The sequence below is a fragment of the Hyperolius riggenbachi genome, chromosome 6 (assembly GCF_040937935.1).
Source record: "Hyperolius riggenbachi isolate aHypRig1 chromosome 6, aHypRig1.pri, whole genome shotgun sequence".
NCBI classification, from domain to species: domain Eukaryota; kingdom Metazoa; phylum Chordata; class Amphibia; order Anura; family Hyperoliidae; genus Hyperolius; species Hyperolius riggenbachi.
The window spans coordinates 350653702-350667062 of NC_090651.1; the positions used below are offsets into that span (position 1 = coordinate 350653702).

General features: G+C 50.6%; 1 non-coding gene across 1 annotated transcript; it reads left to right on the forward strand.

Moving 5' to 3' along the window:
* The first annotated feature begins 9261 nt into the window (after positions 1 to 9261).
* On the forward strand, positions 9262 to 9334 carry TRNAK-UUU (transfer RNA lysine (anticodon UUU)). Its single transcript has one exon. It is a non-coding gene; the product is annotated as a tRNA-Lys (tRNA).
* The last annotated feature ends 4027 nt before the right edge of the window (positions 9335 to 13361 follow it).

Here is a 13361-nt window from a genome sequence, read left to right on the forward strand (position 1 = left end):
ATTTGGCTTTATTTGCCAAGTACAACAGGGGTCCCTCCTGGAATTGTGTTTTGGTGCAGACAGGAACATAAGTTCAATAGTTATGGCAGATGGCTATATTTACATCTCAGTCTATGTTATTATTATGCATACATACAGCACTGACATCCTCTGCAGCATTTTACAGAGTACAGTGACTCTTGTCAATGACTGTCCTCCTCAGAGGAGCTCACAATCTAATCCTACCATAGTCATAGTCTGATGCTGGGGATACATGGGTCGACCCGGCGGCTCGATTAGCCGCCGGATCGACTCCCGCCGCGACCCCGCTCGGCTCGTCCCCGCCGCCGTCCGGATCGATTCCCGCTCATCCCCGCGGGCGCTTCCTTATCTTCCGCTCATCTCCCCGCCCGCGGGGATCGAGCGGGGAATCGATCCGGCGGGTCATCGGACCTGTCGGAAATCATCAGCTCCCAGCATCAGCGGCTCGATACACGGTACAGAAAGGTACCAGGTATCCCCAGCATAATATCCTACAATATTATTATTATTATGTATTAATATAGCACTGACGTCTTCTGCAGCACTTTAAAGAGTACATAGTCATGTCACTGACTGTCCTCAGAGGAGCTCACAATCTAACCCCACCATAGTCATAATCTAATCTCCTACCATATTATTATTATGTATTTATATAGCACTGACGTCTTCTGCAGCATATTACAGAGTACATAGTCGTGTCACTGACTGTCCTCAGGAGGAGTTCACAATCTAATTCTAGCATAGTCATAATCTAACGTCCTACCATATTATTTATAGCTCTGGCATCTTCTGCAGCACTTTACAGAGTATATAGTCATGTCACTCACTGTCCTCAGAGGAGCTCACAATCTAATCCCATCATATTCATAATCTAATGTCCTGCCATATTATTACTATGTATTTATATAGCACTGACATCTTCTGCAGCACTTTACAGGGTACATAGTCATGTCACTGACTGTCCTCAGAGGAGCGCACAATCTAATCCTACAATAGTCATAGTCTAATGTCCTATAATATTATTATGTATTTATGTAGCACTGGCATCTTCTGCAGCACTTTCCAGAGTACATAGTCATGTCACTCACTGTCCTCAGAGGAGCTCACAATCTAATCCCATCATATTCATAATCTAATGTCCTGCCATATTATTACTATGTATTTATATAGCACTGACATCTTCTGCAGCACATTACAGAGTACATAGTCGTGTCACTGACTGTCCCTCAGAGGAGCTCACAATCTAATCCCACCATAGTCATTGTCTAATGTCCTACTATATTATTATTATGTATTTATATAGCACTGACATCTTCTGCAACACTTTACAGAGTACATAGTCATGTCACTGACTGTCCTCAGAAGAGCTCACAATCTAATCCCACCATAGTCATAGTCTAATGTCCTACAATATGATTATCATTATTATTATGTATTTATATAGCACTGACATCTGACATTTACAGGGTACATAGTCATGTCACTGACTGTCCCTCAGGGGAGCTCACAATCTAATCCCACCATAGTCATAGTCATCCCACCATAGTCATTGTCTAATGTCCTACTATATTATTACTATGTATTTATATAGCACTGACATCTTCTGCAGCACTTTACAGAGTACATAGTCATGTCACTGACTGTCCTCAGGAGGAGCTCACAATCTAATCCCACCATCGTCATTGTCTAATGTCCTACCATATTATTATTATGTATTTATATAGCACTGACATCTTCTGCAGCACTTTACAGAGTACATAGTCATGTCACTGTCACTGAGGGCCCTTTTCCACTAGCAATCGCTAGCGTTCACGCTGAACGCTAGCGATTGCTGAATCGCAATTACCGGCGATTCCCCGACGTTCGCGGCCACGATTTTGCTATGCTATGCACTGCATAGCAAAATCGCGGCAAATATCGCTCCGCCGCGCGTTCGCGTTCCCGTCAAAAACGAATCGCGGTAGTGGAAATGACCTACCGCGATTTCTATGTTAAAAAGCAAACCGTAGCGATTGTAAAATCGCTAGCGGTTTGCGTCTTTGCGATTCAGCCAGCGCAAACGCGCTGGTAGAAAAGGGCCCTCAGCGTCTCCTGGCAGGGATTTGAACTCAATCTCTCAGGCAACAATTTGCGGCCGAGGTTGTACAGCAGAGAAGCACTGATACCATATAAATATATATAAATCATAACCTCAACGATCCAATACATTCCACGCTCCTCTTGCTGCTTGGAGGGGGCAGAGCTCACCGTTTGTCTGGATACCGAGTCTGACAGATGAGGACTTATATGTATTTCTTACCTGAGCAGCACAATCATCCTGAACATCAGATATCAGCAGCACACTTCAGTCCCCAGAGGGGGGGAGGGGTGACTACAGGCCACAGATGTCCCCAGGCAGGTGACCTGCTGCTAGGCGACTTCCTGATGGGTAAACAGGCTGTTGTCTCTGCTCTGCTCCCTGATAGACCCAAGGTGTTTAACCCTCTCCAGGCCCAGCAACTCCAGAGACCTCACTTAGCAAATGATTTCCTCAGGCTATTAGGCCTTGTTCACACTATACACGCTGCAGTGAGCTGCTTTCCTGCATAAACTGCACTGTCTGACTTCACAATCTAAGCGCTGCGCAGAAATGTGATGTGATATCACACTGTCAAGCCCATTTATGGCAAAACACGGCTCTGACCCATTCTCAGCACAACGCACAGCAACGCAGATGGCGCGTGATCGCATTGCGTTCCGAACGCACGCCCACATGTATTGTCTAACGTGAATGAGATCTTAAAGGGTTCTGTGGAGTGCTGCAAAAAACAAAAATTGACACTTACCTGGAGCTTCAATCGGCTCCCTGTAGCTGTCATGTCCTGTGCCGTTCTCTTCCGATCACCGTTCCCTGCCGCCGGCAACGGTCAATTATTCATCTAACAAGACAAATAGTGCGCACTCCTGCTCGCGTTTCCGGGAGCTTACTGCGCAGACTGCAGTACGAGGTTTTCTTGCACTGCGCCTGCACAGTAAGCTCCCGAAGGTACGAGCGGGAGCAAGCACGCAGCCGCAGTAGCGCTAGACGCGTAATTAGACCGGGACCGGCGGCGGGCAACGAGTGATCGGAGGAGGACGGCGTGGGACATGACAGCTACAGGGGGTTGATAGAGGCCCCAGGTAAGTGTCAGTTTTCGTTTTTTGCAGCACATGCAATTGTCACTAAAGATCTGATTCAAGTGAGTGATCAGATCCAGATTCAGATCTGACATCGATCAACTATAGAGAAAAGCTAGTGTACACACGCAAACGATTTTTCAAATTTTGCTCAGATTTCCAATATTTCTGAATGCATGTCTGTATATCTCCTTGCAGATGTTGCGGTTTTCTACTGCTGCACTCAAAGCAATTGCGAGGCAGCCACTAGAGCGCACTCAGTAAGCAGTAGCTGCGTTAGGGAGTCATGCCTGTTTGTCCAATCTGATTATTTTCTCAATTGAAAAAAGGAACTGAAGAAAAAATTGCATGGTGTGTACAACCAGCTTTATGCATGGTACGCATGATGCAATTTTCTGTCAGATTGACAGGTCGAATTGTTGATTACTGGCATGTATGAACTGGTCCTGATCGAGAATGGGAACAATTTTCAGATCAGTACTGCATACAATCGATCCCATTCTCGATCGGGAGCAGATTAGACATGCCAGAAATGATTGATTTGTCCCATCGACCTGACTGGAAAATGGTATGTGTGTACCAGGCATTAGGGCTACAACATTTCCCACCCTCACCCAGAACATTCATCCACACCTGCAGGAAGAACTTTCCGCAACGTAGTAATCTGACACCGTGCATTCCACATGAACTATCTAACCACTGAGCTAACTAAAAATAACATGTCCAAATAAAAAGCCTTGTGGTTTTTGAACACTCAGTATGGCCACTCAACATAAGGCCAGGAGCCCACTACAGAGATCACCAATCACTGTAGCAAGTGCACACGTATTTGCTACAGCAAATTGCAGCAGTCTGGGGTTGAGCGTTTTGATTTTTAAATAAAGAATTATACTTACCGAGTGTCCCAATGTCTGGCTTCCACCTGTAGCCCCTCCCCTAGCAGAAGAGGTCACAGGCCCTTCTCTGATTGGTCCTAGAGAAGTAACGGTTACCTATTCCATTAGGGAGCAGGGCTACAGACAGAAGCTGAACATTGGGACACCTGGTGAGTATAATAAAGTTTATTTGAAAAGAAAAAATAAAGAAATGCTAATCGGAAATCAGTAATCTAAAAAATGTCCACAAAAAATTGATTTTCCACTGTACCTCGATCCCACCGCCAATGCCCAGGACTCACTCCCTTATCATGTCCCCCATTTCTCCTTGCTGTGGAAATGCCTGTATGCTTCTTAGTCATGCCAATAAAGCTATTTTTGATTTGATTTGGTTGGGAGGGTCCTCTCTCCAGTGTATCCTACTTCAATACGACGCGGTACGTGTAATGCCCGGCAGTGGCGTACCTAGGGCATTTGACACCCGGTGCTAGGTATTGAAAGACACCCCCCACCCACGGTCCACCACCTGCGGCGTGCAAAGCGCGCCGCGGCGAAAAAATGGGCGTGGCTATGACCGGATGGGGCGGAGCTAATTTAAAAGTGCACCCAAGTTTTAGTCAACCTTTATCCAGAAAATTCACATCATTGCGCAGCTTTTCTCCAGAAAATACACAAAATGTCAGAAGCTTTCAACATAAAATACACGTAATGCGAGAACATTTCACCAGACATTACATGTTATGTGAGCAGATTTCACAAGAAAATACATTCAATCATGTCGGCAGATTTGACCAGAAAAAAATCATTCAATCTTGCGGTAGATTTGACCAGAACATACACAATGTCAGCACCAGATTTCACCACAAAATACACAATATCGGTAGTTAAACTGACCACAAAATACACAATGACGGTAGTTAAACTGGCCACAAAATACACAATGACGGTAGTTAAACTGACCACAAAATACACAATGTCGGCAGTTAATCTGACCACAAAATACACAATGTCGGTAGCAGATCTGACCACAAAATACACAATATCGGTAGCAGATTTGAGTGTTGGCAAGCTGATAGCCTGGTGGGTAGGTGGTTAAGGGTGAGCAGCCTGATTGCCTAGTGGGTAGGTGGGCAGCCTGCTGGGTAGCAGTGGTGGGTAGGGGGGGCAGCAGTGGTGGGTAGGTGGGCAGCCTGCTGAGTAGCCTGGTGGGTAGGTGGGCAGCAGTGGTGGGTAGGTGGGTAGCATGGTGGGTAGCCTGGTGGGTAGGGGGGCAGCAGTGGTGGGTAGGTGGGCAGCCTGCTGGGTAGCAGTGGTGGGTAGGTGGGCAGCCTGCTGGGTAGCAGTGGTGGGTAGGTGGGCAGCAGTGGTGGGTAGGTGGGCAGCCTGCTGGGTAGCCTGGTGGGTAGGTGGGCAGCCTGCTGGGTAGCAGTGGTGGGTAGTTGGGCAGCAGTGGTGGGTAGGTGGGCAGCCTGCTGGGTAGCCTGGTGGGTAGCCTGCTGGGTAGCCTGGTGGGTAGGTGGGCAGCAGTGGTGGGTAGGTGGGCAGCAGTGGTGGGTAGGTGGGCAGCAGTGGTGCGTAGGTGGGTAGCAGTGGTGGGTAGGTGGGCAGCAGTGGTGGGTAGCCTGGTGGGTAGATGGGCAGCCTGCTGGGTAGCCTGGTGGGTAGGAGGGCAGCAGTGGTGGGTAGGTGGGCTGCAGCGGTGGGTAGGTGGGCAGCAGCGGTGGGTAGGTGGGCAGCAGCGGTGGGTAGGTGGGCAGCAGTGGTGGGTAGCCTGGTGGGTAGGTGGGCAGCAGTGGTGGGTAGGTGGGCAGCAGTGGTGGGTAGCCTGGTGGGTAGGTGGGCAGCAGTGGTGGGTAGGTGGGCAGCAGCGGTGGGTAGCCTGGTGGGTAGGTGGGCAGCAGTGGTGGGTAGGTGGGCAGCAGCGGTGGGTAGGTGGGCAGCAGCGGTGGGTAGCCTGGTGGGTAGGTGGGCAGCAGTGGTGGGTAGGTGGTGGGCAGCAGCGGTGGGTAGGTGGGCAGCAGCGGTGGGTGGCCGGGCCGGTGCACCTGTAAAAGAAAAAAAAACCATTCACTTACCTGCAGATGAAACCTCTCTTCCGAATCCCAGGCAGCCTCCGCAGCTCCTCTTGAATGTCCCGCGCCGTCTCCTGCTGCGTCATCAGTGCAGGGCTACGGGAAGATGGCCACCGAAGCCCGCACTGGAGACAAAAATAGACGGCAAGATGGCGTCGGCGGCCATCTTGCCGTCTCTTTTTGTCTCCAGTGCGGGCTTCGGCGGCCATCTTCCCGTAGCCCTGCTCGGGTAAACTGAGGGCGGCTATCAGCCGCCCTGTCAGTGCCCGTTGCCGGCGCCCGTGGAGGGGAAGCGCCAAAGGAGGGGACCCAGGTGAGGGAGATGTGGGGGGTATTTCCCCCCTCCCCGCCGACGCTGCCACCCCTCCTTCAGCGCTGCTTCCCCTCCTGTGTCATCAAGGCTTCTGGGGAGGCCTTGATGACACCCCCCCTGGAGCTGACACCCGGAGCGGAGCGCTCCTGGCCGCCCCATGGTAGGGACGCCACTGCGGTTCACACTTGCATTGAAGTGGCAGACGGATGCGTGAAAATAGATCTGATCACCAGTTGATCGGATCTGTTTTCAATACGTTTCCGGTCAATTTCCCCACATACCCCACTTCCAAAGTGGATTTTGCCTCTTAAAACAGTCCATTTCTTCACTAGTGTGAAGAAACGTTCCATTTTCTCATTGCCCTCAAAGCTTCAGCTTCAGTTTCCATTCCGCTGGCTCAGCGTTCCAGAAAAATTGCTGTAGAACCAAAGTTTCAGTCTGTTTAGTGGATCATGCAGAACGGATTCATTTGAATAGACGATCCCTAGGTTAACATTGGATCCGTTCCCATCCGTTACAATGCGTTCCCTTCCGATCCGGGAACGGACAGTTTTTTAATGCCAGTGTAAACCGTGGAAGTGTAAAAGGGCCTAAGGTGTAACTTTAAGCCAAAGAAAAACTGGGTCTCAACCTGGATTTGGGCCAATTAGCCAATTTATTACAAGTACCACCGTATAAAGCACGACATTTCATCCTCTGTGGTCTAGACTGTTATGTGCTAACAGGGTCATCCTGTATGTGCTAACAGGATCACTGTGCAACAACCACCATTAAAGCGGAACTGAAGATTGAGCTAAAACAAAGTGTTTTGCTTACCTGGGGCTTCTGCCAGGCCCGTGCAGCCTTCCTGTCCCGCGCCGCTCCTCCACGATTCTCCGTTCTTCAGCCGCCAGCTAACTGACCACATCTACGCTCACTAAAAATGTCACATCAGTGGCCAATAGTTCATCAAGGCGATTAATTGACATCTCTGATTAGAGAGGTCGTCTATCGTTGAAGGGGATCATGTCATCACCCCATGGGAGGCACCAAGATAAACAGCTTTTCTTGCCTAAGGGCTAATGTGGTTTATCTTTTGAAGTTCCCTTGCGAAATAGTTTATGTGGGACAGACATCAATAGAAATAAGGAAACGGCTGAATGAGCACAGGAGCAGGCATGTGCAGAGGGGGGTGCTCTGGGTGCCCAAGCACCCCCCCCCCCCCTTTTAAAATACCCATAAAAAGGCCCCTTTGGCTGTGAAAAAAGCCCCGCCTCTGGCCGTGATAAGACACGCCCACCACCCACGGGAAGCCCCGCCCACCACCTGCAGGACGCTCCTAACCATCTGGGACACTTTGAAGTAGAGGTTCCATATAGGATTCCAAGTGTAACCATCCCTGAAGCTGTGTGGGAGCAGGTAAGATGGTGTCTCCCTGACAGCAGTGACCTCTCCCTCCCCCAGCATCCACAGTGACCTCTCCCTTAACCCTGCACCCACAGTGACTCCTCCCTCCACCTAGGACCTATACTGACCTCTCCAGGGCCGGATTTGTACTCTTTACCGCCCAAGGCCAATGTCACCAGCCGCCCACTTCAGTGTAGGTAACCTGATGACCCCTTCCCTCCAGTATAGGTAGACAGAAGACTCCCTTAATCCCTCCCTCCCCTTTCAGTACAGCTCACCTTCACACCGCAGCAGCCATCCGTGTCACTCATTTCTTCACTCACCTCCAGTGCAGAAGCTTCCTCTTACCCTCCGTCTCCAATGCTGCCCAAGTCCACAGCCACCGGCCACAATGCAAATGTGCACAGAGAGCAAGGTGGCTGCTGCACAGGCCGATAGCAGCAGAGTACGGCGGTCAGGCGCTCCTCTGATCTTCCTGCATTGCAGCATTTGCAACAGTTTAGTCAGCTGCTTTGGTGCCCTTGCTCCTGTGGTGCCCTAGGTCATGGCCTAGACTGCCTAGGCCTAAATCCGGCCCTGGACCTCTCCCTCCCCAGCATTAGCACTGCAGTGATCCTGCCTTCCCAGCACAGTGACCTCTCCCTACCCCAATGGCACCCTTCTTGTCCCCAGCAGCACCCATAGTGACCTCCCAATTGGCGTAAACATGGCGGCAGCCCCAGGACCACTCCACACTAATTGGCGTGAAGTCCTAGGGGCGGAGATTGCAGGGGATCGCGCGCATCCCCGCTTCAGTGAGGGAGCTCCGCTCTGTCATCAGCCTCCCAGCGGCAATCGCTGCTAGGAGACTGTTAGACAGCGAAACCACTGTCTATTTACATAGTACAGCGCTGTGATCCACGGCAGGGCTGTACAGGGGACAGCCGTGTGACACGACTATCCCCCTGAGACACGCAGGAGCGATCCGCTGTCATAGGGGAGGTGGCTGATGGCTGCGAAGCACGTGTCAGGCAGTCTTTGTATGTGTAGTGGAATTTCGGTCTTTGTACCCATGAGACTTGTCCGCGATTTGAAAAGACTGTAAAGAAAGAATAAATTACAAGAACATTGGTTCTAAAAAGCCCCATTGTATTGTTTGGTGTGAAAGTGTGGTGAGGAGATATGCCCAGGAAGTCCAAGAAGAAAAAGCATGATTCCACAACGCCTTTGTTGCACAATGATCCTGTTAGCACTTGCTTTACACTCAGCATGAGGTCACTGTGCCATTCCATGCACATGTATGGATGGCCCCCGAGTCAGTTACATACAGCCAGATGGCACTGTCCCCCGTCACACATGCAGCTCTCTACAATGAGACACTACAAGTAGCATCAGACATTCTCCAGCAGAGGTCACTCTTGTCAGACTGGTAGGAAAGGCTTGTGCTGACCTCATCAGAGCCCGGATAGCTCAGTCGGTAGAGCATCAGACTTTTAATCTGAGGGTCCAGGGTTCAAGTCCCTGTTCGGGCGGCTCGAGTTTTTTACCATTTCTTTTTCATTTTAATTTACAAGAAATGACGGCTGCAGCGTTTCATACGTTGCTGATGCCCCACAGAGACCACAGGGAGACCCCCCCAACTCCTCCAAGCCAGTCAGTAGCAACTTTTCCTGTCTGATGTTTTCTGTTTGTAAAAAGCCTGCTTCACCGCTATGTCGCGAACATAGAATTTTTCATTCGCGAACAGCGAAAGCGAGCTTCCTCAAAATGATCACAAACAGGCGAATCTGACGAACCGCCATATACTTCAATGGGCAGGCAATTTTTAAAACCTACAAAAAGACTGTTTCTGGCCACAAAAGTGATGAAAAACTTGTTTCAAGTAATACCTGGACAGGGGCATGCCGGAGGGGGATCCATGCCAAAATTCCTACCAAAAATTACGGGGTTGACGCAAAGTCTGGTTTTAATCCCTAAGGGGCAGAAATCACATTATACACAGCTCTGAGTGTCAGTGGGCTGTGGAGTGTCACACACATAGAGATACAATAGTACTATCAGAATACAGTGAAATAATAAGGCACTGGAGTGATTCTGTGCCTGCAACTTAAAGAGAACCTGAGGTGTGTTTAAAGAATGTTATCTGCATACAGGGTCTGGATCTGCCTATACAGCCCAGCCTCTGTTGCTATCCCAAACCCAACTAAGGTCCCCCTGCACTCTGCAATCCCTTATAAATCACAGCCGTGCTGTGAGGCTGTGTTTACATCTGTAGTGTCAGTCTCAGCTGCTCCCCCGCCTCCTGCATAGCTCCGGTCCCTGCCCCCGTCCCTTCCCTCCAATCAGCAGGGAGGGAAGGGATGCAGGCGGGGACTGGAGTTCTGCAGGAGGCGGGGAGAGCAGCAGACTGACTATAGAGATAAACACAGCCAGCTCTGACAAGCTGTTTGTCAGCAGCGTGGCTGTGATTTATGAGGGATTGCAGAGTGCAGGGGGACCTTAGGGGGGTTTGGGATAGCAACAGAGGCTGGGCTGTATAGTCAGATCCAGCCTCTCTATGCAGATAATATTCTTCAAACCCACCTCGGGTTCTCTTTAAAATCATAAGCGCTTAGAAAAGCTCTTGCACTGTGCACCAGTCCTTCCTGTGTTCTCCCCCCTCCTCCTGTGGAACAGCATCATTCCTTCTTCGGGCCAGTGCATATCAAAAATCGCTAGTGGAATCGCAAACGCTTAGCATTTTTTTAAAAGCAGTTTTTGAAAGTGGTGTCCCTGGCGATTTGCTATTTATGACTAGTGGTTTTTCGAGCATTTTGTGTAGTAATTTTATCTTTCTTCTACACTTTGACCTCAAAAAGATCAGCTTTTGTAAAAAAAAAAAAAAAAAAAAGTTAGGAAAAACGTGTGTTCTAGCGTTTTTTAGAGAGATTTTCCTATACTTGGCATTGAAGCGTAAAGCTGCAGAACCCACATTTGACTTTGGGGAAAAATCTCATCCCTCTGGTGTGATCCGTCTCATACAAATACATTAGCCAAGCGCTTTTCAAGGCGCTAGCATTTTTAAAAGCGTGCTTGGTGTGCACCAGCCCTCTCTTACACCAGCCTGTAAGTGAGTTACCCAGGGGCGTAGCTAAGGGTGGGCAAGGGGGGACATACGTCCCCGGGCGCAGCACTGTGAGGGCGCTCAATGCGGTTCCCGCACCCCCCACATGTGTGAGAGGCGGCTTGTTGGCCATCTGAAGTGCCGTCGCTTCTCTCCCTACCTCCCTCTGGAGTGGAGTGAGTAATTAATAACACCCGAAGACTCACCGGCTCCAACGTTCCAGCTTCATCTCTCCTCTGTTCCCACGTAGAGGATGTTAGTCACGCTGCAGAGGATAGATGACAGCATCACTGGAACGTTGGAGCTAGTGAGTCTTCTGCTGTTGCATCTGGCTATGTAGAGGGGGATTCTGACTATCTGAATGGGGAAAGGGGCGCATTTGGCTATCTAAAGGGGGGGGGGGCACATCTGGCTATATAAACAGCATTTGTACATTTGGCTCCACCCATGACCATGCCCACATTTTGATGCATTGTCACTCCATTTTTTTTGCAGGGGGGGAATCACAAAAACTGTCTTTGTCCCCGTGTGCAGAAAACCCTAGCCACACCTCTGGAGTTACCTTCTGTTTTCAGAGAGAGTTAGTAGAAGTTGTTGCTATAATAGATGCCTCTATAGCTGGGTCTTTGTACGTATCCCAGCTTGCTATATCCACATTTTTTCTTCTGACTATAAACAGGCTTTTCTGTTGCTGTGTCTAGTCGTTTAGTGTTTTTCTGTTTAACCTCCTTGCCGGTTATCCCAAACTCAGTTCGGGGTAACCTGCGCAGGAGGATTTCTCAGGCCCCGCTGGGCCGATTTGCATAATTTTTTTTTGTTACAAGCAGCTAGCACTTTGCTAGCTGCTTGTAACTTCCGATCGCCGCCGCTCGCCGCCGATCCGCCGCAATCCGCTGCGCCGAGTCGCTCCCCCCCGCCCCAGACCCCTGCGCTGCCTGGCCAATCAGTGCCAGGCAGCGTTGAGGGGCGGATCGGGATTCCCTATGACGTCCCGACGTCCATGACATCGGTGATGTCATCCCGCCATGGCGACCGGGGAAGCCCTGCAGGAAATCACGTTCTGAACGGGATTTCCTGCTTACTCTGATCGCCGAAGGCGATCGGAGTGGGTAGGGGGATGCCGCTGCTCAGCCTAGGGCTCGCTACATGATTAAAAAAAAAAAAAAAACTCCTGCGCTGCCTCCTTGCCGGAGGAATTGAACCGGCAAGGAGGTTAACTGCTTCCAGGCAGCACTTATTGAAATCTATGCCCTGTTTGGGACCTGTTATTCCTGCCAGGACGTAGATTTCAATTAGTGCAGCCCAAGGATCCACCGCTACTGCCAATCGCATGCTCTCCCATTGCTGCAGCCCACTCACACTGCCATCGCTATGACAGCAGAGCTCCGTAAGCCGGTCAGGAGCCGATTTCATTGGCTACTGACCATGTGATCACTGTGGGACAATCACATTGATTTCACGCAATTGCATTGGCTCCTGACCGGCACAGGGAGCTCTGCTGTCATAGCAACGGTAGAGCGAGTGCGCTTCAGTGATGGGTGAGAGGCGTGAACGGCGAGAGCAAGGGGTCCGTGCGGAGTGACGTCTGTAAGCCCTGTTTTGGGTACCAGCAGTCTTTGGTCCTTAACCTCCCTGCCGGTTATCCCGAGCTCAGCTCGGGGTAACCTGCCGCGGAGGATTCCTCAGGCCCTGCTGGGCCGAGTTGCATAATTTTTTTTTTGTTACACACAGCTAGCACTTTGCTAGCTGCGTGTAACTTACGATCGCCGCCGCTCCGCGCCGATTCGCCGCAACCCGCCGCATCAGAGGGTGCCCCCCCCCCCCGAGACCCGTGCGCTGCCTGGCCAATCAGTCGAGGGGTGGTTCGGGACTCCCTCTGACGTCACGACGTCGATGACGTCATCGCGCCCGTCGCCATGGCGACGGGGGAAGCCCTCCTGGAAATCCCGTTCAGAACGGGATTTCCGGATGGGTATATGCGCCGGCGGCGATCGGCGCATTCGAGGGGACGCCGCAGGGAGGGGGGGAGCATGTAGCTAGCGCTAGGCTAGCTACATGCTAAAAAAAAAAAAAATACTGCCAAAAAACACCCTCCCTGCCGTGCGCAGCAATTTTTTATAACGGCAGGGAGGTTAAGAGGCCAGAGAGTGCTGGTACTGAAGTGGTTAATGGGTTACAGCTTTTATTAAAGTATTGCATAATCACATCCACTCACCGGGTGGGCCGCGCATATTACTCACCTGACCTCCCCAGAATCCAGCGCCGCAGTTCTCCCTTCTGTCCTCCGGGTGGAGCTCTACCCTATGGTGAGATCTCAGTTTGTCGACATTGGATCACCGGAGGGATCGAGAGCCTCTGAGGACCCGAAGAAAATGGGCTGGTAGTGTCCAGAAGCCGGGCGGGGGGCAGCTACCCAAAACAGCCCCGTACCTTTCCCTGCATTTTTTTTTTTTTAC